Below are 25,654 nucleotides of genomic sequence, written 5' to 3'. Positions count from 1 at the left end.
ACCCTCAACAACCTCACAGTTTGATGAGGGAGACAAAACTGTGCACTGATAACAGTGATGATTGTGTTAAATATACTGTGGGGAGTCCCAGCTGTGGGATGGACTTTGCAAGGGGGTTAAGGGGAACATAAAGGAAAAGGTACCTTACTAGTAGCTGAGTTGGCCAGGTGATATGAGGGAAGGGGTGTGCTGGTGGAAAAAAAAAAAAAAGGTGCTTTATCTGCCAAGCTGGTGAGGCAGTACATTACAGAATGGTTACTCATACCCGCCTCTGATAATCATGAACTTGACTCTTGAAAGTCAGATGCATTTTCATGGTCAGGCCAGTGGGAGCCATCAGCTCACCTGGCTCACACGCCTTCATTGTTGTTTCCTTAGTGCTTGAGATGAATCCCAGGGCTTCAATATCCAGTCTTTCAACTTTCATTCAGTTTCCATTTGGAAGGGAAAGGAAGTTAATAGTTCATGTTCATAAAATAGATACCTCTTTGATTAGTTAAAAATAAAAGACTTCTGGTAGATTCTTCCAGGTCAGTAGGTCTTTATGTGCAATCTTAAGAAATTAGGTGGCTGGTGTGGGCTCAGTGGCACAGTGTATAGATGCACCAAGCTATTTCTCGTCATGTAGATGAGTAACTCTGGTGTCTTCTGTGACCAAAAAGCAGTGCCAGTCAATTCATGTGCAATAAGTAGTGAGATGCAGACTGTGATTGTGTGAATCAGAAATGTATTCCACATGGGCTCATGTGTTTGAATATTTGGCCTCAGTTGGTGGTGCTGTTTTGTGGCACTGTTTTGGAAGGTTATGGAACCTTTAGGAGGTAGAGCTTTGCTGGAGGAAGCACATCTCTGGGGGTGGTCTTGGAGTGTGGATAGCCTGATGGTCTCACTTCCTGTTCTTTCTCTCTCTTCCTGTGTGTGGGTAAAAATGTGATCAGTTCATTTACTGCTTGTGCCTCCAGGCTTTCCCTGACTTTTGCCATTTCTTTCCAACCACAATAGACTTCTTCTGAGACTGTAAACCAAAATAAACTCTTTCTTCCCCAACTTGCTTTTGGTCATGACATTTTATCAAATAGATGGAGGGGTAACTAATACAGAGATCAAGACCTGAGGAATCTTCCTTGGATGAGCAGATGTGCTTGAGCAGCTACCCTCCTGACAATTGCTGTGGTTACACATTGACTCAGAGACATGCCCCATTTTCTAGCTGATGAAGCATCACCTCAGTATTACATTATATTTCTTATTTTGCTCAATCCAAACTTTTCACTTCTACTCACCTCTAAGTATTGACTCCATCAAGTATCTTCTGACCAACCCCTGACTCCAGTTTTGATCCAGAACATGGTAGAAAGAAAGAGGGCATTTCTCTCAAGGTAGAGCACTCTCTATAAGCTCCTGGGATCCCATCTGGCACTACTGAGACCAGCGACAGCAATTAGGAATTTGTCACAATTCCTTCCTGCCTGGGCCAAATGCTCCTCTGTGGAGGACATAGAAGAGAAAGTTGGAGGAGGAAATTGGTGGTGTAAACAAGCTCTCTGGGGTAATGTTTTCTTGAGACAAGAATTTGTTTACAAGCTCCTTGGGAGCGTTATTTACATAAAACAATCACTATGCTCATTACCCAGACATGCTCAGTTATTCATTAAAACAGGTACCTGCAGGACTTGGCAAACCTTTGTGTGCTGAGTTCTGTGCATTCCTGTCCCTCTGCAGGGACGATGTTCACTCCTTTAATGTTTTCAATCTGGTGATCATAGCAGGTACCACTTCAGAGAGCCACTTTTGATAGATTTTATGGTTCAGTTTTTCACAACAGCCTGGCAAAGCACATCATCCCATCCCACCTGACACAGGAAGGAAACGAGGCTTCCAGGTATGATAGTGGCTTGTCTAAAACATCCCAGCAGGTCAACGAGGAGGGTGGAGCCCGGCAGCCTTTCTGCAGACAGTTGGAAAGGATAAAGCTTTTCTCCACACAAAGGGAGGATGTGCAGTGAAGGGTAGGCAGGACACATATTCACTTTCCTGGTTTATCTCTTTTCATGATGTAGCCCTATGGGGGAGCTTGGGAGCTCCAGTATGCTTAAGGAAGGAGGATTTACAATCATTTGCTAATAGTCTGCACCTAGGAGTCTGTTTTATTACAACCTTGACTGGAACGGATACTCATTCCCACTCTTCTTGCCATATTGGTTAGTATCCATATACTCTCTAGGGCTCTGGTTTTTTGCTTATAAAATGTGGGGGAAGATAAAGAGTTTAGAGCTTTGTGGATCTTAATGCGTCCGGTTACTAAAGGTTTTGGATGGGGAGTCCAAATGTCTTTGTAACTAAATGTAAATGTAGTGTGTATGTATATTCCAGATTCTCAAGACTGTCGTCTAATAATAATGACAAGACTGAGACTAATGAAGACCCTTTGTTAAATGATGAATATCATGTTCTTTATCTTATTTAAGCCTGAAAAAACCTCATGAGCTAAATATTATTTTCTCTTTAACACAGGTAAATTGGAGGCTCAGGGAAGCTGAGTAACTTCGTTCAGACCCAGAGTAGGAAAGTGGTAGAAGTCCGGACAAAATCCCAGCTGTGGCTCTTAACTGCAAAATTTTGTAATGACCTTGTGTTCCAAGTATGTTTTCAGACCTCAAATGCAGAAGAGGTCACTAAATGAAATGAGAGTGACTGGCTGAATGAAGTTTCAAAATGCAGATTGATAGGGGATTGTAATGAACTTACCTCTTACACCTCTCCGCAGATGGTTTGTTGGTTGCCCCCGTATCTTTCTCCTAAGCACTATCATCATCACACATGAGGCTTACCTTTCTGCCACTGAAGCAACCAAGCAGGACTAGTGCTCAGTCTATTAAAGTGTTGCATCCTTGACACCAAAACAGTTCCAGGCCTATTCATTGAACAAATACCAAAGTACAATGGTCTGGCCCATGCCATGTGCTGTAAACTACTTGGAGTCTCCAGTCTAGCAGATAAGTTCCAAGGGAAAGCCTAGAGAAGATGTGACTAGTATGAAGGGTAGAGTGGGTTTGAGGTACATGGTGCTGGATGGAGGCTTTAACTCTTCCTGGGGTAGCCAGGGGAGGGAGGACACAGGAAGGGCCTGTCTGAAGAAGCAAACTCATGTGGGCTTGAAGAGCTGTCAAGACTCAGAGAAGTCTCAAGGGTCCATGCAGAGAAAACTCAATGACATTGAGAAATATAGCAACAAAAAGAGACTAAAAAATACTCATTGGGCTTTTCTTATCTCCCAGGACCTCCCCACATGTGTGCACACTGGTTCATTCAGCTATTCTGTGAACCCTGAGAGGGGTATTGGTATCATTATTTTACAGATTGCAGAAACCAGGGACACTTCTTATTTCAAAAGGTAGTAGTAAATGTTGAGACTTATAACTAAGCAAAGTGCTGAGAATGAGTGACTGAGTGCTCAGTCACAGAAGGGAATATCTGCATCAACTTTCACCATAAGGTACAGGGAACACTGTGGCATGGGAGGGCATGGGAGGAATGTAAGAACTGGAGGATGGGGAGGTACTGTGGAAGGCTGGCTTCTAGATATGGCAAGGCTGTTACATCAGTGAACTCGAGCAGCTGTGGTTACCCACACACAACCTGCACAAGGTCAACAGAGGGAGAAGAGCACTTCTAATGCCTTAGCCCAGCTGAGGAACTAATGGCAGTCTATGGCTGAGGAGGGAGGAAGAGTCTCTACTCTTTAGGTCGGGTCAAGGGTAGATTGTCTGTGTCCTTATGGGTGACCCCACACACATGTGTTCTTGGGTAGCATTAATTGGACTTAGTAGGCTATATATATGCATGAAGATGGGAAAGAGATTCATTGGGGGATGCTAGGAGGAAGTAGGGGATGGTTATGACCAAGATACATTGCATGCATGTATGAAATTAAAAAACAAAAGAGGCCTGAAAGAGGAGACAGAAAGCAGGGTTTGAACTGGTGTCTGCCTGACACTAAGTCTAGGCTTGGCTCCATGGATCACATGGCCTCTATCCTTCAGGGAGGAGGCCAATTAGAGCCCAGGAGACAAGTGGACTTTGTGTGAAGGGAACTTGTACATCTGAAACAAGCAGGAGGGGGTGTTGCCTCCATCTAGAGCTCTGCAGTCCACAGAGGCAGTGGGCCCAGCACAAGGCTAAGTGGGTAATTATTTCTGGTGCTGGAATCCTACTTTGGTCCACTGAAAGCCAGGGCTTTGCCATTGGACCTGAGCCTCAGATCAAGTCTTTTCAAACTCTGTGCTGCCTTAACCCCAGGCTAAGGAATTCTAATCATCACTTTCCCCATCCCAATGTGCTATATGAGTTCAGCACTAATCACCTGGCTCCAGTGAGCTACCTGCACTTGAATTCATGCTCTGCCTTTACTATGTGACCTTAGGCAGTTTTCTTAGCCTTTCTGAGAGTCTCTTCTCACCTGTATAGTGAAGCACGGGAGATAATACAAATGAGGATGGGATGAAATCCCACCTAGTCCTGGTGTTTAGAATGATTTTTCTTTTATTGAGTGTCTATCATGTTCTAGATGGGACAGAGAAGTTAGCAGAACAATGTCCCTCTCCTCCTGGAGATTATTCCTGTACTCAGTCTGGTACATGTGCTCATGCAGGAAATGTCTTGCCTGAAAGTGCATTAACACATGGCATTCTCTAACTTGACCTTTCCAGGCCTCAGTTTCCTCCTCTGTTAAGTGCTTCATGGGATTATGTCACTTTTCCTGGATATGTAGATGGATATTTGATTCCTCCTTGCCTGTGTATCTTTCTCCTAAGCACAGACCATCACACATGGGGCTTACCATTTCCCTTGTCTGTCTTGGCTACTGTAGTGGAAGTAGGGACTGGAACTAATGGTGCTGCATCCTAGATAACCAAAACAGTACTTGACCCATATAACCTGCCTGATAAATATACTGAATTATTGCACAAGTTTTCAAATTGGATCTTCTTGTCTCAAGTAACTAGCCTAGAGGCTGACTCGGAGGAAGTGCCGTGGTATGTTTGTTGAGTGAGTGAGTGAGTAAATAGGTATAACTGAAGATCACAGACCAAGAACAGCCAGAGGTGGAAAGCAAAATCTTTACTTGCGTGTCCACGACTGATGTGGTTCTTACTGAATCCTGCTTTAGGCATCAGAACTACCGTGTGCTCTTACTTCCAGGGTCTCTGCCACCTGTCTCACAGCCATAAACATCCACTTTATGCAGGAAGGCAGGGCTTGGAGACATCCATGAACTGTAACAAATCCTGTGCCTGCCTAGCGATGAGCATCCTCTTTACCTACGGTCCAGGCCTTGCCCCTTGATCCATGATAACCTCTCAGAGTGGAAGGTACTCTCTGAAGCTGGCTCCTCTCTACGTGTTTACCAGGCGCGTTTCCAACCTGTTTCATATGGATTAGGCTGGGCTCCCAGGCCTCACATGCTTCTCAGAGTATTTCAGAAGCTCGTGAAATTACATTATAGATTCATTGTATAAACAGGACACTGAGCACAGCTTTTGTCAGCCAGCCCCACAATCAAATGGCGCCGATCAGGGAGGCCGACTGAGGCCCCTGCTGGCGGCATGCAAACCCTCCCAGTAAGATGGTCACACGTTTGTTTATTTAATCTCTGGCTTTTAAATGCCAATTTGGTAACAAAAATAACCTCTTTGCACACTTTCGTGGGGAGGTAATGGGAAGAGGGAGGTGAACAGGCAGAAACAATGCAGGGGATGTCTCTTTGCAAATCTGAGCTGAGCAGAAGGGCAGTGGTTGGAGGCCAGGACTAGCAATTCTCCAGCAGTAGGGATGGCGGGAGGAGGGGGGAGCTGTTGAGCAATCCTAAGCCCCTCTGAGCCTTGACTTCTCCATTGTCAGAACAGTCAGCATAATTACTGTGATATAAAGATTAAATGGCATATAGAGGGTGGTCAGCAACTGTTAGATCCCATCTTCCTCAGTGGAGTCTGGTTCAGATGAATCTCATTCATTTATAAATTGATTTGTCACTATTAGTTCACAAGCAATTATTAGAATACTTCTCCCTTACTCCAAGAGCACCTAAGGGAACAAGACTTTAGCAGAGCATTAGCATGGAGACCTGGAGACATTGGGGCTGGCTGTTTTTAAGATCTATGGCTGGGGGTGGAGGGGAGAGAGACTGCCTTCTGAGCTCCAGCTTTCATGTATGCACTGTAACAATTTCCCAGCCTCTGAGATTTCTCTGAGGATGGAATAAAGACTAGGGTGCCACAGACATGACACCATGCTGAACTGGGGAGATGGCTGGGTTAAGTGCTTGCTGACCAAGCTTGAGGACCAGAGTTTAATTTGTGTAACCTTGTAAGAAGGACAGACACAGTGGCACACTTGTAATCTCAGTGCTGGGGAGGAGACAGGTGAATCCATGGGGCTCACTGAGCAAGTCATTCTAGTCATCGAAGTAAAACTGAGACCTTGTTTAGGAACAAAACAAAAGCAACCAATTTACAAAACAAGAAAAATGATGGTTTAGAAATGGCACCCAAGGTTCCTACCAGCCTCCACATGCATGCACAAGCATGCATGCCTGCATGCACATATGCAGCTGCATATTGAAGTATGCACATACGTGTACACATCTATGAATGGCAAAATGTGACACTGGGAACAGACACTTTTCTAAGTAGTAATCCCTCAGTTAACTCCTCTCCTTCTAATAACTGAAAAGATAGGTGGCATTATTAATATCATGTTCATATCTCCAGGAGAAAACCGAGGGAAAAAAGATAACTGACTTGCCCAAGGCTATCCTGGGGGTCAGAAGTAGAACTAGAAAGCTTGCAGGATCTAGGCAGTGTGCTTCCACAGCCCTACCTATGACCACTGACTAACTGTTCCATGCTGCTCAATAGTAGGAACCACCATAACTGCTATGACTTGGGCTAATTACTACTCCACAAGACCTGCTCATCTTTTCTTGAGTCCCCACAGGTCCAGAATTCTCCTAAAAATAATTACTTTACTTTGCAAATAAATATTATATATTCTCATTACATAAAATATTTTTTCAGTTCCAGGGACCAAACCCAGAGCCTTGTCCATGCTGAGCAGGTACTCTGTCACTAAGCTTCATCCTCAGCCCAAAACATGATGCTTTAAAATACACATACCATGTGGAATGGGTAACTGAACCAATTAACACATGAACACATCAGTTTTGGGTAAATGTTGCAACAGGCAGAACTCTTTCCCTAGCTATTGTCAAGAAGACACTAAACTATTATCCTTGGAGTTTATTCTTCCTAGCTAACTGAAGGTTTGTGCCCTTTAATGTTTTCCAAGCTACCTGCCTAGACTTAGATGCTGGTAGCCATTCCTCTAGTCTCTACTTCCAGGAGCCCCACTTGAAATTCCACGTATAAATGAGATCATGCAGTGCTTGTTGTCTTTCTGTGCCTGGTGTATTGCACTTAACCCATTTGGTTCTTGATACAATTCTAGAAATCTTCTCAAAAACAAAAACAGCAAAGGGTTTTTCACAGGAAGATCACTAGGAAACTTATGAAATCAATATAAAGGTTGTATAACCAAGATCAAGAGCCAAATGAAGCACAAGATACTTTGAGCCAAGCAGTGTACCGACCTCTATCCTCCTGCTTCCCCAGCATATACCTCTATTGTCCCTGGACATTCATTGTTTCTATGCCTCACCCATCTTGTCTCTACTGAAGTTGTTGTCCCTGCTCTCTCCCTAGCTGACATTTGCCCTGTAAGGTCCTGGGTAGAAAACCTTTTTCCACTCATGTGTACTCCTTATGTATATTTGGAGTTAGTCATCAGATTAGGAAGAGTGCCTGTACCTTTTTCTTCATTTGGATTTCTTCCAATATGAAGAAGATCTGTATGGTCTGAGTCCTAAATGACAGACAAAAGAAGGTGCCATCTAAATAAGCAAACATGGAGCTTAAATGCCTCTCTCCAAGCCCTCTGCTGACAATGGATCAGAACTGCTTGGCAAAACCTTGATGCTCTCCATAGGTTTGGTTAATATATAATTCCCCAAATGCAGGGTATTTCAACGTTGTAAGAATGAACACATAAATAAAGAGAAAGCGAAGTTATCCTTCTACAGCATGTTATGGGACTAAATGCTAAAATATAATGAAGATAAAAATAGAAACATATAACAGAAGTGAGCTAAGTAGATATAGAAAAAGATTAAACGTCGAAAAGGAGGTTCAAACAATAACGAGGATATAGAATATAAGACTATATGATATTGAGGCGTAAGATAAGCGTAGAGATAATCGCATAGATCACTCTATAATATCAACAACTACACCCGAAAGCTCTTGTCATAATAACAATGGAGTAAATCATATGATGCTACAGCTGCATACTATACCATGTAGTCATAAACTACATGAAGTAGAGATTCATGTATAGGATGATTGTTTCATCGAACCAATCTTTTGCAAACTATTTATATTGTGAGATATAAAGTTGCTAACTTTGGGCAAGTGACCAACCAGCTAAGAATTTATATATAATCTATTTGAATGCTATTTATTTTTGTTTTAGTGTGAGATGTATTATGTTGTACTATCAATATAGTTATCCACTGATAAATCAAATGAACAATTGATGCGAGGATACCTATTAGAGGTCAGACAGAAAGATATCAAAACTCCAACAGAGTCAAAACAATAGTAGACAGCTGTGATCAAATATGCTGAAGTCGCTGGACGTGAGAGAGCCCTAGTCTTATTGAAAGTGCCATATTAGTATCTCTGAACGTCACTGAATCAATCTTCTTCAGCTCGCAATGCGGGATCTGTTAAGCAGTGTCGTTTCTCAAATAGATATGGAGAGTTGTGTATCAATGTAGGAAGACTGCTATGAATGTCAATCGTTTAAGAGAGAACTCTACGTGAGAAGCAGAGCAGTGACAAATACGAGAGCGTGCAGACACATCCTGTTGATGTAAAAAGCCTTGTGAAGATGTGTTAAAACTCATATGTATAAACTGACAAAACACCAGGAAGTAGGCATATTAGAAGCTATTTTAAACATCATTTTGTGTTGCCCGAGAAGAGTTATATATAAATGTATTTATGTTAAGTCTCTAATCTTACATAGTCTAGAATTGTGTAACAAACAAAGAGTCAACAAAGGAAATAAAATTAGAATTGCACTGAGATACTGTACAATATCTTCAGTTAAAAAAATGTAAGGATATCTATACTCACAATCCGGACCACCATAGTGTGATGTTGTGTCATATCTTATGTGGGCCATAGGTGCGTATTATACCTGATAACTCCATGCCCCGTGTTATCCAAAGTGTCTGTGAGTAATGTATCCAAGATGATTTAAGGGGAAAAATAGCAAGTCTACTGTAGTAATAGAGAAGGTTCCATATGTGGGTTTCATTCGCTCATTGGTTCCTTGCGCCTTTTGGACTCCACAAAGCTGACGCTCTGGAAGGTGCTCTTGATGTAGCTATATAATTCAACTAGAATCAGAGCTTATTGACCAACATATAATGAATGCTCATTATAGGTCAATCCATAATATAATACATGCGTTAAGAGTAATAGTCTTAAAATGTCCACCAATGCGCGAAATCGTCTGAATATAGGTGCATCGAGCATGAAAGTGTGTAATTTATTGGGCGACCGTTAAAATATATATATTAGATGAGCGAAGTACAGGAGCATTTCGCTAGAGCAAAAGTGCAAAATGTTTGAGACATAATGCCTGAACAAGAGATAAGTGACCCCAAGTCTAGAATACTGAATCTCAGTCACAGCACAGATGACATGATTGAGTTGAGGTGAATGAGAGCAGCGAAAGATAATGACATTCTATTCTTGCATAAAAACTGTAAATTCTGAGATAATCAAGGTTTGTCTCCGTGATACAAAGCTTTAGCATCTTTTTGATAAATCACAGCTTTTGGATATTTATTGTAGTGACTAAGCTGGCTTAGCAGTGCTGCATTAGCCATAGCAGAATAAATAGAACTGAATGAGCAGGATTACATATTGAACACAATATGATAGTGAGGAAGGGAATGGTGGTGGTCTTGGCTAGCCCGTGTACATCTTGAGATCTCAGTTCTATTTCAAGATACTTGAATGAAGGTAAGATTGTGACATCCCCAAGGTGACCCTAGATATCTTTTCCAAAAAATCCCACGATTTAGTTGAGTCCACTGGCCACTATTAAGACCCGTCGAGAATTGCCACCTTCTGATTTTCCTCTTGTTGACTCATCTATGTCCACCAACCATCTTGAAAAGGTTCAGAAGTGTAGATCGCCAGCATAGTCCATTGTAACTGTTTGTATTCCAAAGAGCTAAAGCGAGAAGTGAGCAAGTTCACAATATCTTTGCTTATATTCGTTCCCAACGATTTCATATCTTATCCCAAAGCTATGGAAGCAAGTCGTCAAATCCTGCATCTCTCAACCTAGTACCCGACACTCTACTCCCTCTTCCTCCTCCATACTTTTATTAGAATAAGTTTAAGATGTGACTCATCTAAAGGAGTGAGGTTTGCCTTCCGCACCTTGATAGATTACAGCGTTTCAATACGTCAACAAGAGATGTTTCTTTGACGCCGGGGCGCGCGGAAGCGGTGTGACGCACTAATGCTTTTTGTACAGCAGGCACAATAAAAGCTAACAAGTAGGTTATAAATATCCGCCTGTTACATGGGTTGAGTACTCAATCTCCTAACACTGGTTATTCAATTAGTATTCTAGACTCAAGGTGACTGGATGCACATCTGTGGAAGTATGATTAAGAATTAAGATACACTCACCAGGGACGAAATTTTCTTTAAACTTGCTCCTCTCTAGAGAGAGACACACAGGTATATGCATTTATTAACAACAACTAGAATGTGATTGGCCTCTGTGCACAATAGCATTGCTCAGATCTAAACGTTTGAGTAGTCATCATGGGACCATGAAGGGCTTACGAGAGAGCCAAATCTCTTAATTGAAACTAACTGGAACTATAGGCCACCTGCCAGGTGGAAGTCACTCTGCCTTCCGCTTTCTGCAATTGCACCAATCAGGTTGAAGCACCACCAGGCCTCTCGTGATAGTTTCCCAAATCTCAGTCACACGATATCCGGCTCGGTTACCATGCTGTCATCACAAAACAAAACCAAAAGATGATGATCATACAAATGAAATTGTGAGAGGTAGTTCTCAGCGTGTCGAGAGGAAGATACGGTGCGACGCATGGATGAGCGTCAAGGGTGCAAGTGTGTTGGTTGTGGTAGGTGGTGAAGACGTGATGTGAGTAAATTAACTATCACAATGTATGGAAGTTTTCAAAGAACAAATTTTTACAAGACATAATAAGTTGAAAGAATAATAATTCACTGTCATTTTGCCTTTATCACATGCACATCTTTCTGAGAAGGATCTATCGATCCTTGGACATCACACACTCAAAAGCAGAGTAGGTTATAATAGGTAATAAGTTTCTTTCTTAAAAAAACTAATGTTAGTACCTCATAACTCGTCTATAGTTGGTAGTGCATGTGTAACATCTTTGAGAACTACATTTTTAGCTTGAAAATGAAATATAGACTTTTCTGCCCTATCGAATACATACGAAATAGAGGACCTCTGTCGTGTAGCCAGACCATTGAAGGTGGATAGCGAGAGAAAGAAATCATGGCACAGTGAAAGCAAGTGGTAAGTCGGTAGGAATTTACTAGCCAGCCTAGAGCCATCAAACAGACTCTAAGGGCAGCAGAAGAGTTTTCTCATGAAGAAGGATAGACGAACGAATTGGTCATTGTGCAGATTAAGAGTTCACGCGACTCTCATGATCTGTTCATAACTTGCTTGCTGAGATGACACTGGGGCTTCAGATGCTCACGGCAGTATAGCTGCGCTACCTACATTAGAAGAGTAGGCTTCACCTCGAGATTGGAGAACTTTGCATTAGTATAAAGGTAAAGCATCTTCTAATAGACTTACTGTGGGACTTGCAGGTCATTAGATGTTAACCCGCTTTGGTGGCCAGAGAGGCAATCAGCCTTCACCCAATTCCTGTTCACTGAAACTGCTTGCATATTATTACACTTACTCTAGGAGAGAAGTAAAACGATCGAACAATCGATATAAAGATATGCCACGGTCTTTATAACTAAGCATTCATTAGATATTGGCAGGTCAGTCAATGTCATAGTTAAACCTAATACTCAAGATATTACTATCAGAAATTTGGAGATTACCAAAAGTAAAGGATGAAACAATGTAATCGAGATAGGAAGAGGAGGGTATCACCTCACCACAAATTTGATTGCATAACAGATGGTTGAGGAGTCGGGGCAGAGAGCCAGCATGGTTCAGAAGGATGAGGTCCCTGGTGGGAATTCCCACGTGGTGATAGGGAAGCTGGTGGCACGGGTTGGTGACCCAAGCATCGTCGAGACGTTCACCAATGTTACATGTGTGTTCCTTTACCTGCTTTATGCAAGCAATGGCCGTTCAAAAACCTAGCAAACTAGATCACTTCCACTTTGCCGATCTAAAAGGAGCACGTAAGGCTCTTGCTACGGCGCTCTCCAGACATTACTCTAAGCAGAGATGTATTCGACTAGCGAGGAACGCGAGTTTTCGCATATGACGATGTGAGTCTCATCCTCGCGCGTCTCTCTCTCCTGCTCTCTCTGTGAGTGAGTGTGTGTTTCCGTCGTCCTGCAGTCCTTCCTCTTACTGTCCTGCGTGCCTCTGCTCTTCTGCTCTGCTGGGCTACTGCAAGAGAAGGTCGTCTGTAAAACATGCAACGCATTTGAGAAATATGATAATTGCAAGAGATATGCAGAAGACCGTTGATCTGAAATTTCAAGCGTCTTACACCTACCATCTCAGAAGTGAAATCATCTTAATTGGCTGGGACTACCATGTGTTGCCGAGACCGACTTGGCTGGCAATTTCTCAAGATTGACCATCCGTTAGCTAGTTTAAGTCCTCATTCTCTCAGCTTCACTCACTCATGTTTACCACACAGTAACCTAACACTCTCCTTTTCCACTGCATTCTCAAAAACCACCAGGATGCGTTTACCGACTAAGATATAGTGCGCATACCTTCTCCAGACTCTTCGGGTATCTGTCTCAGCTTGGTTCTCCGTTGGTTCTGTCGAACCTTCTACATTAAACCATCTTTTTCCACTTCATCACACCCAACTCCAAGTCCTTTCGAATCGCCTTAGTTCCTTGAGAAGAATTCCAATTTGAACAAACTTGTGCAATAATTTTATTTGTATATTTTCAGCAGGGTTATATGGGTAGTACTGTTTGTATCTAGGATGCAGCCCATAGTTCATCCGTACTTCACTACAGTAGCCAAGACGAAAGGGAAATGGAAGTCCCATGTGTGAGTCGTGCTTAGGAGAAGGTCACTAAGGCAAGGAGGAATCACATTCAGTCGTAGAATAGCATTCAGGAAAGTGACATAATCCATGATGAGGCATTACACGAGATGGAGGAAGCTGAGCGCTGGAAAAGGTCAAGTTATGATGCATGTTTTAATGCCTTTCAGTGCAAGACTTTTCCTGCGATGAGCAATGTACTACAACTGGTACGAATAACTCAGGAGTAGAGGGACTTGGTTCTGCTAACTGCTCTGTCCATCTAGGAACATGATAGCATCTTAAGAAAATATCATTCTAAACACAGGATTGTGGTAGTCATCCTCATCGATCAATTTGTATCTAATCTCGTGGTTCACTTCAGTGTAGAAGAGTCTCAGATAGGGTAGAAAAACGTGCCTAAGGTCATAGTGAAGGCATTGAGATGAATCAAGTGCGGTAGCGTCACTGGAGCAGGGATTAGTCATGACTCATTATAGCATCATTGGGATGTGAAATGGTGATGATTTATAATTCTTAGCCTGGGGTTAAGTGCAGCACAGAGTTGAAAGACTTTGATTGAGGCTCAGGTCCATGGCAAGCCTGGCTTCATGTGGACCAAGTCGGATTCCAGGCCCAGAAGATAATTACCCACTTAGCCTGTGTTCTGGGCCACTGCTCTGTGGATTGGCAGAGCTGTAGATGGAGGCAACACCCTCTGCTGTTTCAGAGTCAAGTTCCTTCACAGAAGTCCACTTGTCTCCTGGGTCTCTATTGGCCTCCTCCCTGAAGGATATGAAGCTTCATGTGATCCAGAGGCAAGCTAGATTAGTGTCTGGCGCACAGTTTCAAAACTGCTTCTTTTCTGCTTTCGGCCTTCTTTTGTTTTTTTAATTTCATATCATGCTGCAAATGTATTTGGTCATATCCTAGTCCTTCGCATCCGCCAACTGAATCTCCAATCTTCATGCATTAAATGTATGCTACTATAGTCCATTAATCACCGTAATAAACATGTTGTGTGTGGGGTACGCATAAGGATAGCAGGCATTCTAGTCGCTGACCCGCCTAAAGAGGTAAACTCTTCGCCCTTCAGCCATAGCTGCTCATTAATGTCTCTAGCTGGCTATGCTTAGTAAGTGCTTCTTCTTCCATCTGTTGACCTGTGAGGTTTGGTCCATAGGCTCAGTCGTTACGATGTACAGCCTTGTCCATTCTAGAGCCTAAGCCTTCACAGTCATCCCTCCTCCAGTTCTTATCATTCTACAGCTCTCCCATTGCCAAGTTGTTCCTGTATTATGGTGAAGGTTGATGCTGAGATGTTTCTTCTGTGACTGAGCACTAGTCAACTCATTTCAGCACTTTGCTTAGTTTAATGTCTTACATTTAGCTACTATTTTTTGAATATAGAAGTGTGCCTGGTTTTGTAATTGTAAAATAATGATCATTACCCTCAAGGTTCACAGAATTAGCTTGAATGAACAGGTGTGCACACATGTGGGAGGTCCTTGGAGTAAGAAAGGCCATGAGGTTTTTTTTAGTCTCTTTTTTGTGGTATATTCATGTCATTGGTTCTTGCATGGCGTTGAGATTGCTCTGAGTTTGAAGCTCTTCAGCCAATGAGTTTTTGCTTCTTCAGACAGGCTTCCTGTGTTCCCCCCTGAGCTATCCAGGAAGAGTGTAAGGCCTCCATCTCAGCAGTCGATTGTACTCATACCTTACTTCATATAGTTCACATCGTTCTCTAGGCTTTCCTTGGAACTTGTAATCTGCTAGACTGGAGCCTCCAACAGTAGTGTTAGCAGCCATGATGGGCAGTAATTGTAACTTTATTTGTTTCAATGTGATGGGCCTGGAACTGTTTTGTCAAGATGTCAACACTTTATTAGAGACTGAGCTAAGTGCTGATTGGTTGCCTTCATGGCAGCAAGGTAAGCCTCTGTTGTGATGATATATGGGTGCTTAGGAGAAATGATACGGTCAACCAACGAAACAATTCTGCGTTAAGAGGTAAGTTTCATCCCTATCAATTGATTCTGAGTACTTATTCAGTTCATCATCTCATTTTCATTTAGTGACTTTCTGCATTGAGGTCTGAAAACATACTTGGTAACAGCAGTCTTACAATTTGCCAGTGAGCCACAGCTGGGATTTGTCGGATTTCCCTACTTTACCTCTGGGTATGAACGAAGTTACCAGTTCCCTGAGCCTCCCTTTACTGGTTAAGAGAAAATAATATTTTGAGAATCTTCTATCTACTAGCATGGTCTGAAATGTAAGCTAGGTAATCGGATGGTCTCAGGTGTAGGCGTTACTAATATGGAGTGAAGAGTCATTCGTCAAATAATAGCTCCTCAACCATATTCCAATCTCCTAGAAGCCGTATCTACATCTCATAACAACTGTCAGACTTCTTAGTTGTCTATCATAATTTTAATCTAATCATAACAATCACGCTTTTTGATTTATAATGGAGAGCTAGGTAATGTGAAGCATAACACTCAATGTTTTTCCTAGCAGTATTAAGTTACAAAAGACATTTGGACATCTCTCTACCTACATGGCTCAAACGTTCTAAATACTATATGATCAAAGGGACAAGAGGAAGAATCAGACAGGAAGTCTGACTACCCTCTATAATATGCCAAGCTCACGCTCGCAACATGCTCAACTAAAGGCGATACTAATGAATTCTCCACGTTTCAGACCCCTATAGAGCTACTATTGCGACTCTCAGACCTCACATGAGTGGCCAAAAGAAGCACGATGCAAGGGGCAATCAAGGTTAATCCGAATTTCCTCTGACTCCTAGGTCGTTGAAAACAGATAGTAGACTGCCAATGGCATAATGGTATCGATGCTGCATCTATGACGAGAAATGAATGTTAACCTCACATACCGTTCATTTGCTCAGAGATACGAGAGCTCAAGCTCCCCAAAGGCTGACAATCAATGAAGATATCCTCGAGCTGTGTAGTGTAGTTAATCTGTTAGCATCTCTGGACTAGCTGAGGCCAGTGCGAGTGACGACAATACTGCACTTTTGTGTCGTGAGATGAATCACTAGAGTGGAGCGGTCGGTTGTGGCGTAATGTGGCGATCTACATAAAGAGAGCGCACTCGAGCGAAGGCTCAATTGAGCAAACTAGTCTGGCAGGCAGCTTGCGCATGCAGCACTTACTCTTCGGCCTTAAGTTTCATAACTTGAAAGAAGAATAGTTTTACTAAGAATTACGTAGAGGTTCTAGACATCTCTAGAAAAGTATCAGCACTTCAGTGCTTTTAATTTATTCCACGAATGGTCTCTGTCGAGTGAGAATGCGGAAATTGCTTAGCTTTCGCCTGACAGGGTAACCTAGAAGTATCAATTGGTGTCTGATAAAGAAGGAAAGCTAGAAGGAAAGAGCTCTAAAGCTCTCCACACCATTGTCTCTAAATACAGAACATGCTGTGTGTGTCTCTTATTCAAACCCAAAGGCATAAAGCTCTTGGCGCAACCTGCTGATGGACTAGCATCTGTCTTCTATTGAAAGGTAATAAAGATTGAGCAATGGAAACGTGCAAAGAGAGTTGTAAGCAGAGATCGATACTCAGCATGTTAAGAGAGTTTGCAGCTGACTAGATGAGAGATGCGAGTAGACAGGGCAAAACGAAAAGCAAAAGAAAGAGAGCTCAGACGAAGGCTGAGCGTACCTAGTTACACTGAAAGTAACGTACAAGCGTCTGCTTGGATGAATTGCTGAAGTTGATAACTATCATATCAGACTGCTTACACTTTCTCTTATGGCATAAAGTGAACCACATAGTGAACTGTGTTGGGTCTCTAAGTAACGTCTCTCTACTAATCCCAAGGTTTGATCAAATTATACCTAAATAGTACTAAGTTGACTGAAAGGGCTAGCTACGATCCTTGTGAGCAAGTATCAATCATACGCTTATTGGAATTTTCAGTTCCTTCTGTTCATTTAATAGTGCGTGCCATAACATTACCAACTAACTTTGCATGTAATACTCGCTATTACGAATCTAAGCAATGCAATTCAAGAAACGAATGACACGTACTTTTTATCACCTCTATTATTGTATAAAATCCAACCTGTGGTTAATTATTTTGTTGACTCCCTCTATTCTCACTATCTATGTCTTGCTTGCTTCTAATTGCTCTAGTGAGTCTTTCTACCAAAGAGCTCGAGGTACTTAGAGGCACGAAGGCAGAGTATGGCAGCACCTTCAAAATTCACCTATATGCGTAGTATGTGCGGGTTGGCTCAAGATGCTCAGATTCAACTAGAAACTCTACTGAGTCTATGTAGCTCGAATCATACGAAACCCTTGAAGAGAAACGATCCTTTGTCTATGTCCTGGTTCTTTTTGTAGTCGATGATAGCTAATGGAGGGAGAAACTAAAAAATTACATGATGTGACGCCATCATCAGATTCAAGGTCTTGAAATGATATGTCATACTTAGGAAGATGGCTGGTGGAGAAATGATGCATGGATTTGTTATGGAATATAAAATATATATAATACTGAGGTGATACTGAGAGGGAATAATCGGGAGCATTGTTTAGTAATGAGAGAGATAATTGAGTTGTGAACACGTGAGGCACATGTTAACAATCTGGCTAGAGCATAGCTGGCTCACCACTGCATCATCTGCTCATTCAGGTTGCGACGTAGTCCTTAGATATTGATCTCTGAACTATCTAGTGTAGCTCTTATCGCTCTATCTCTTCCTTTGGATAGAGATGTAATATCTGCATGACTGGCAACTATACCAATGTCTATGCGGTTCCTTCAAGTAGGTTTTGATCTGTTTTATTGCAACAGAAATGATACTGGAATACTACTCTGCTTGGTGCTGGCTGGGAAACACTGATCACTTTCAGGCTTTGTGAAAAACAAAAAGTCCTATGCTTGGCCTGGAAAAGAACTTTTATCCACTTTCTTCCTGTTTATAGTTCATATATTCACATGGCTTCAACATTCCTGCAGACACAGAAGGCTATTACTGTTTTCTTTATATATATATTGTGTGGTGGTGATATATGTGGACATATATATTTGTGGGTTTGTGCACCTATGAGGATGGGGGTCAGAGCTGGGTGCTCTGATCTATCTCTCTCTCTCTGTCTTACTTCTTTGAGACAGGGCCAATCAATGAACCAGGAGCTAAGCTGGCAGCCATCAAGTCCAACTATTTCTTCTGTCTCCATCCATGTATAATATTGGGGTTACAGGCATGCACAACCATGCCTTTCTACCTGGGTGCTTGGGATTTGAACTCAGTAACTTATACTTGTGCAACATAAAATCTTAATCACTGAACAATCTCCTCAGGTCCCTGACCTTGGAGCTGGACCTTGTGCCTGCAAGCTATTACCATTTCCAGTGGGGGTTTCATTACTTCCAACTACCCAGTATGGGGCTAGTCTTCTATGGCAGTTATTACTGTTTGCTGGGAACAAGGGCATCAACAAAATGATCTCTGCCCTGTATATGCTCAGAATAAAAAGGAAGAAACCCATGAGCATTAGCAAATGTCTGTGCAGTTGGAGGGGAGTTGATGTTCTGGTATGTGTGGGTGCTCTGGGAGTGTGTCAAAGCTTAGTAGTCTTCCTGTAGGGGCCTAGACCTTAGCCTTAACCTGGAGAATAAATGAAGCCAGTCAGTGCAATTACCAAAACAGAGAGAATTCAAGTGGGGTGAGGGCACGTGGGCACTTGAGGGCAGTACAATTCAAATGCCCGGAGAAAGAGCAAAGGGGTGGCTTAATTAGACATCAGTAGAAAGAGAGACAATTGTGCTCTGAACCCAGAGAGCCTCTGAAGGCTAGGCATCAGAATTCTACAATGTTTTTGGGAATATATAGGAAGCGTGGGTTGAGAAAGTAATCCTAAAAAACAATGGTGGTGCCTGGGCTGGGGCGGCCAAGTAGTTAGAGCACAAAGGACGTATTCGTTGTTATGGGAGTTGGTCTCTAGTACATTCAGATTGTTGGTAGCAAAGTCCAATTCCATCAGTATGACCCCAGGTCTTTCATGATTACTGCAGTTGGATGGGTAGTGATATCATCTGTTGAGTTGGAATCCTTGAAAGGAAGGGTTATGGGGCAGCTGACGAGTCCAGGGTAGAGCTCACTGACCTTGAAGATTGAGAAGCACTGACATGAAGACATTCATGGAGTTCTGGGTTAGTGGGTCTAGGGTTCTAGAGAATTAGATTTGACATTACTGGTTCAAATACTGGCCAAACTGGAGAGTCCCTGGAAGAATCCACAGAGTGTGATGGGAACACTGGCATCACCAGGTAGGATCAAGACAGGGATAGGAAAGAAGGCTCACTGAGGCTTGCGAGGTGTTCTTACTAGAGCTGTCTGTCTAGTATTTAAAGATACCTCTGTCTCAGGGCACAAGCTTCATGTTCTCACAATATTATTTGAGGGCTGTTACTAAATCCATATCATATCCAATTTTCCCATTTTACAAGGGGGAAAAATAAAGAAAATAACTGTTCAGTTTGGTTACTATTTCTTTCTAACTATATTCCCTTAATGAGGCATTTGCCTGCAACATGGTCTGTTATGTGTTCCGTGTTTTATAAAAGATCTCTTGGGGAAAATAACCCAGGAAACACAATTTTTCGGCACCATCTCCTTTTATTAAGAATAATGAAAAGGAAACAAGAATCATTCTCCCAGTCAAACGCTCTTCTGCTGCCTCTTATTGGTATTTTTATGACAACCGGCAGGTAACACAGGCATCAGTATAGCTGCTCACACACAGATGTGGGTCCGTTTGATGTCACAGGCATTATCAAGGCAGGTGTGTGTAAATAGGAATATATTGTACACAGGAATATATTGAGCACATATATATTGCTTGTATCTGAATAAGTGTTGGGAATGGTATAAGACCTTAAAATTCCCCACATACATGCAATAGACTCTTTGCCCAGGAAAGCAATCATCCCTCAAAATGGGCATAAAGAGCAAAGAGGAATATTAACACAGGAGCGGGAAGTAAACAAAAATGAAGTTGCTTATTGGAAATTGTTCAAGTTGTTTGAAAAGACTGGGGTCCTTCACAGCCACTTTGTGAGGTGAGTTTGGCCAGAATAACAGCTGGGTTGATGCCATGAGCAGGAGGCTGCTGCTATGGTGATCTTGACCTCTACTGATATTTCAGCTGTGGAGCTATACCTGTCCATGGATATTACTCAAGCTTGAAATGAACTATTGAAAATCTGGGTCATATTCTCTCTGGCTGTTCTTCCATTGCTGGTTATCTTGCTTGATACTTAATGGCTCCATCAGTCATCCCATGGCCCTAGGTGAGACCCATGTCTGACTCCTCCTCATTCCCCTTTAACTGTGTCAGCACATATTTACTGGGCTATCTCTGAGTTATTAGGTGCTATGTGCAAGACCCTGCTTCCTACTTTCAAGGAACTCCCAGGTTCCCCAGGAGGCAGAGTACTTAGTAGTAGGGAGTATAAAGATACCAAACTGGGTATGGTGGCACACAGCTGCAATCTCAGCTCCCAGGAGGCAGTTAGCCCTATTTCAAAAAAGAAAGTCAAAACACAACAAGGTCAGCAATATCCAGATCAAATCTCCAATTCTGCCTGACCCTGGGCTATTAATCTTTAGTATCTTCATTTGTAAAACAAGGGCAAAAGTCCCAGCCCCTACCTGATGGTGCTGTTGTAAGGGTTAAATGTTATAATATCCTGTAAATTGTTCATTAGAACCTGACTACAAATAGGAACTTGACTAATATGAGGCCTTCTTAGTATCTGCTGTTTTTTGAGAGATCATCTGCTGTCAACAATATCTACTTCTCTTACTTCTTGCATGGTCTTAGTGAGACACATGCCTACCTAGAATAGAGATATTATTCTCAACCTTCTTTGTGGTTTGGTGTATCTGATGTGTTGTAAACTGTTGAAATGCCTGCTTAAGAACCATTTTTTTTTTTTTTTTTTACCTTTCCCCAAACTTGCTATCTGAAATGTGGATGCCAAATCTAAAGCCACAGAAACTATCTTGGATCATGTGTTTGTTAGTATATTAGTTACTTTTCTCATTGCTGCTACAAAATGCCTGACCAAAGCAACTTGAAGAAGGAAGGGTTTGCTTTGGTTCAATTCAAGAATTCAGTCCATCATGACAGGGATGTCCTCACAGCAGGAACTTGAGATTGCTGGTCATATGGCATTTATAGGCAGGAAGCAGAGAGATGAATGCTGGTGTTTAACTTACTTTCTCCTTTTTTTTATTCAGACCTGGACTTCAGCCCAAGGAATCGTGTACTCCAAAATTGTGGGGGTCTTCCCATCTCAATTATCTCAGTCTAGAAACTCTCTCACAGAACTGTTTAGAGCTTTTTCCCTATGTAATTCTACATTCTATCAAGTTGTCAATCAGTATTAACCATCACAGTTAGGTTTCTTGGGAGATAGGTGGTAAGAACTTGAGTTAACAAGAGGTTGATCAGTGGGTTGATGAATGCCTGAATAATCCTTGTCAGAGATACTGAAGATGAAGGGCTCACTCTGAGGAAGATCTGCTTGGAAGTTAGGTTCAAGGGATAGGCTCCTGGCACTCCTATCTTGGACTACTTCCCTTTGGTTTGGTTCATGTGTAAGATACATACATATCCACCTTATTTAATACTCTGTTATTTCATTCACCATCTAATTCTAACAAAACATCCATATAGATGTGGACAGTCTAGGGCTGTGGGTGCAGAGATTGAGTGAACATAGGGGGTAATGTTACTCCAATAGCATAGAAAGCTTCTTGAAGCCCTGATAGCTGCACTGGCATTTGAAGGGCAAGGCAGTGTTTACTAGTTGCCAGAAGTGACTGTGAAGGCAAGCAGAGCTGGGGCACATGTAGTATTAAGTATGAAGCTAAAGACTAATAAACACTTCTTGGTGAATCTCCATGAGATAGAGAAGTTGTCTAATTTTCTCCCAACAATAACAGAAGAGAAAGGTAGACATAGATGTGAGATCAAGGTAGACATGGATGTGAGATCACTATCTCAGCCAATCTATATCTCCCTGCCTCCCATAATCTTCCCCCACATACTTCTGTTATAGTACCTGTGGTGTGGGCTCTGATTTCTACTTGATGTATCTGACTTGACTTCAAGGTCAAGAACTTTGTTTCTTCCATCCTATGCCTTGATCTTCTGGTTCAGCCTGGCACATAGAATCCCAAATAAATGTTTGCCAAGTAAATAAACAAACAGGTAAGTCCATTTGGTTAAAAGGGCTAAAAAAGCCGTTCTATTATTGAGCTGAAATCCATTTCTTTACCTTCCACCAATCCAACTAAGCTTCTCAGAAATTTATATCATGTTCATGGCTCTATTCGATGAAAAAGGATGTTTATAAAGACAGAGAAACTCCTCTTGCCCACTAGGGCTTCCCATACCAGCTCACCACTTTCATAACAGCCCACCAGGAAAGAAGGAAGAATTTCTGTTCAGTGGTTTTGGCTGATTCTGAACTGTCTTAGAACCTCAGATGCAGGATATTCTGCCAGGAGTGGTCCAGCCCAGGTAGAGGAAAGCATATATTCCTCTCAGGCTGCTAGGGCAGTTCACTGCTTCTGAGCTTTTGAAGTAGAAGTTTTAGAACTTGCCCTTCACCAAATATGCCATAGTGCCATAGACCCATAGTGCCACTCCCATTCATCATCCATCCACCCATCCATCCCACCCATCCATCCATCCATCCATCCACCCCACCCACCCACCCATCCATCCATCCCACCACCCACCCACCCACCCACCCACTTATTCCATATCACAAAGTAAACATGAGGCCAGTCATAGGGAGGGTTTCAGGCCTTAGAAATAAGCAAGAAACATGAGTTAGAGTGATGCTCACCAACTGTGGCCCTCATTGCTCCCATATTACAGTTTTCTATCACTAACACCCATGTAGTCACTAACTCTCCAGGTAGTCACTCACTACCTGAACACTGGTTTTCTATGGCAACTGGAGGTCTTATCCATGAGTGACAAGAACTAGTAATGCTAGGAGTCAACCAACTACTTTCTAGCATCTGCAGCTATCATGTGTGACTTCTGAGACATGTTTGAGCATTTTCCAGAGATACTCAGCAAGATTAAACCCCAATAGTTCACAGTGCACACCTGCTCACACATATGCACTTCTTCCTTTTCCTTTCTTGGAATTGCCTCCAGAATTAGCTGCTTGAACTCAAATTTTAATCTGATGATTTACCTGAGGGAGGGGCAACTAATCTAAGATGTAATATCTGATCCTCATGAATCTGGTCCCCAAATGACTGTGTGATGCTTAGTTAGATAGGGGAGATGAAATTTTTTGCTTTGTAGGTACAGGAGATACAGGAACCACAAGAGCACACAGCATGTAGCCAGGCAGTCCTTTACACTAGTGACTTGTAGGTGAAAGCATGGATTTACTTCAGATCTCTTCTGACCACTGTAGCCAGCTCTGCAGCAGCAGATAAAATAGCTTCTTCTGAGTTGAGCAGCACCTCCAGCTTCCCCTTGGAGGGAAAGAGGGTTAGAGATAGCCTGCATTCTTTTTAAGGTCTCACTTGATTTCGAGGACTGGTGAGGAAGGAGATGTACATGTGTCATTTCATCTAATTCATGATCTAGTCCTTTGAGACTATCCTGGTTCAGTTAAGAGATAAGGAAATTGGACTGGAAATGTAGCTCAGTTGATAGAGTTCTTTCCTGGCATACATGAAATGCTGGTTCCTTCACCAGCACTACATAAAGCAGTTACAGTGGCACATATTGGTCAACACAGAACTTGGGAGCTGGAAGAAGGAAGATCAGGAGTTAAGGTCATTCTTGGCTGTGTAATTACTTCAAAGTCAATCTGGGATGCTTGAGGCTGTTTCAATAAAATAAAAACAAGAGGAAAGGAAAAAGACCAGACTGAGCCTCTGTGGTAGTTTAAATAAAAATGCCCTCCTTAGGCCCATAGCGAGTGGCACTATTAGGAGTTGTGGCCTTGTTTGAGTAGGTGTGGTCTTAGAGGAAGTTGGGGGTGGGGGTTGAGGTTTCACAGCCTTAAGCCAGGCCTATTGGCTCACTTTCTTGCTGCTGCCTGCCAATCCAGATGTAAAACTCTCAGCTACCTCTCTGGCACTATGTCTGCCTGCATGTCACCATGCTTCCCACCATGATGACATTGAACTAAACCTCTGAACAACCCCAATTAAATGTTTTCCTTTATTAGAGTTGCCATGGTCATGGTGTCTTTTCACAGTCATAGAAACCCGAAACAACCTCCTTGACTACGAGAACACAACCTGTCAGAGTAGGACTAGGATTCTGCCTAGGTGCACCTCAGAGTGCCCAGAACAATGGCCTTCACTGCTGTTTCCACCATGCTTTGGACGTGAACATAGAGGATAGATTTTTTGTCCCCACATTCCTAATGGAACTCAGTAGTCAGGGTGATGACAGTTGCATATAATACAGCTGGTAGACAGTCTCCCACTCGGTCTTCTTTATCAGGCTGAGTCAGGTGGGATGTCCTGAAGATTACTGGGAACAACACCCACCAAGCACAACTCTGCAAAATGGGAGGCCCTAGGGCAGAAGAGGTACAGCTGTCCTACTTCATAAAAGGGAAATGACCTTGGTTACTGCTCTTGGCTCCACCAATCAGTAGTGTACTTTGGGTAATGCATTTACCTTTTCTGAGCCTCATTTTTTTTCTTCCATGAAATGGAATGATGATGATGATAATCATGATGATGATGATGATGATACAACTCCCTTCAACAAATAGGAATATTGCATTGAAATCATTTGCATTCAGTATGTGCTGTAGCTTCCACTTGCTTAGTGTTTAGTAGGGACAGGCACCGAGTGGGAATTGACAAGCATAATTTCATCTCACCCTCCTGAGTCAGTGAGGTTGACATTATCATCCATTTTGCAAATGAGATGGAGGTCAGGGGAGTTAAGTAACTTGCTCAGAGTCACACAGCTAGAGGGCAGAGCTGAGAATTCTGCCTCTGAGGCTGGGGATCTAGGCCTCTTCCTATAAACATTACACTTGGCCCAATACAAACTGCACCTGCCTCTTGGAGCCTGATTTGATGAAGCCAGTGCCTATTCTTCACCCTGTGCCAGCACCTAGGTAGCCCAGTGTTCTAGCTGTATTTGTGTGACAAAATGCCCTGATAAAGAGCAAAAAGAAAGGGTCTATTTTATCTCACAATTCCAGATTATAGTCCA

The sequence above is a fragment of the Peromyscus leucopus genome, chromosome 2 (genome assembly GCF_004664715.2).
Source record: "Peromyscus leucopus breed LL Stock chromosome 2, UCI_PerLeu_2.1, whole genome shotgun sequence".
Classification (NCBI taxonomy): domain Eukaryota; kingdom Metazoa; phylum Chordata; class Mammalia; order Rodentia; family Cricetidae; genus Peromyscus; species Peromyscus leucopus.
Note: the sequence above shows the minus strand (reverse complement) of the source record.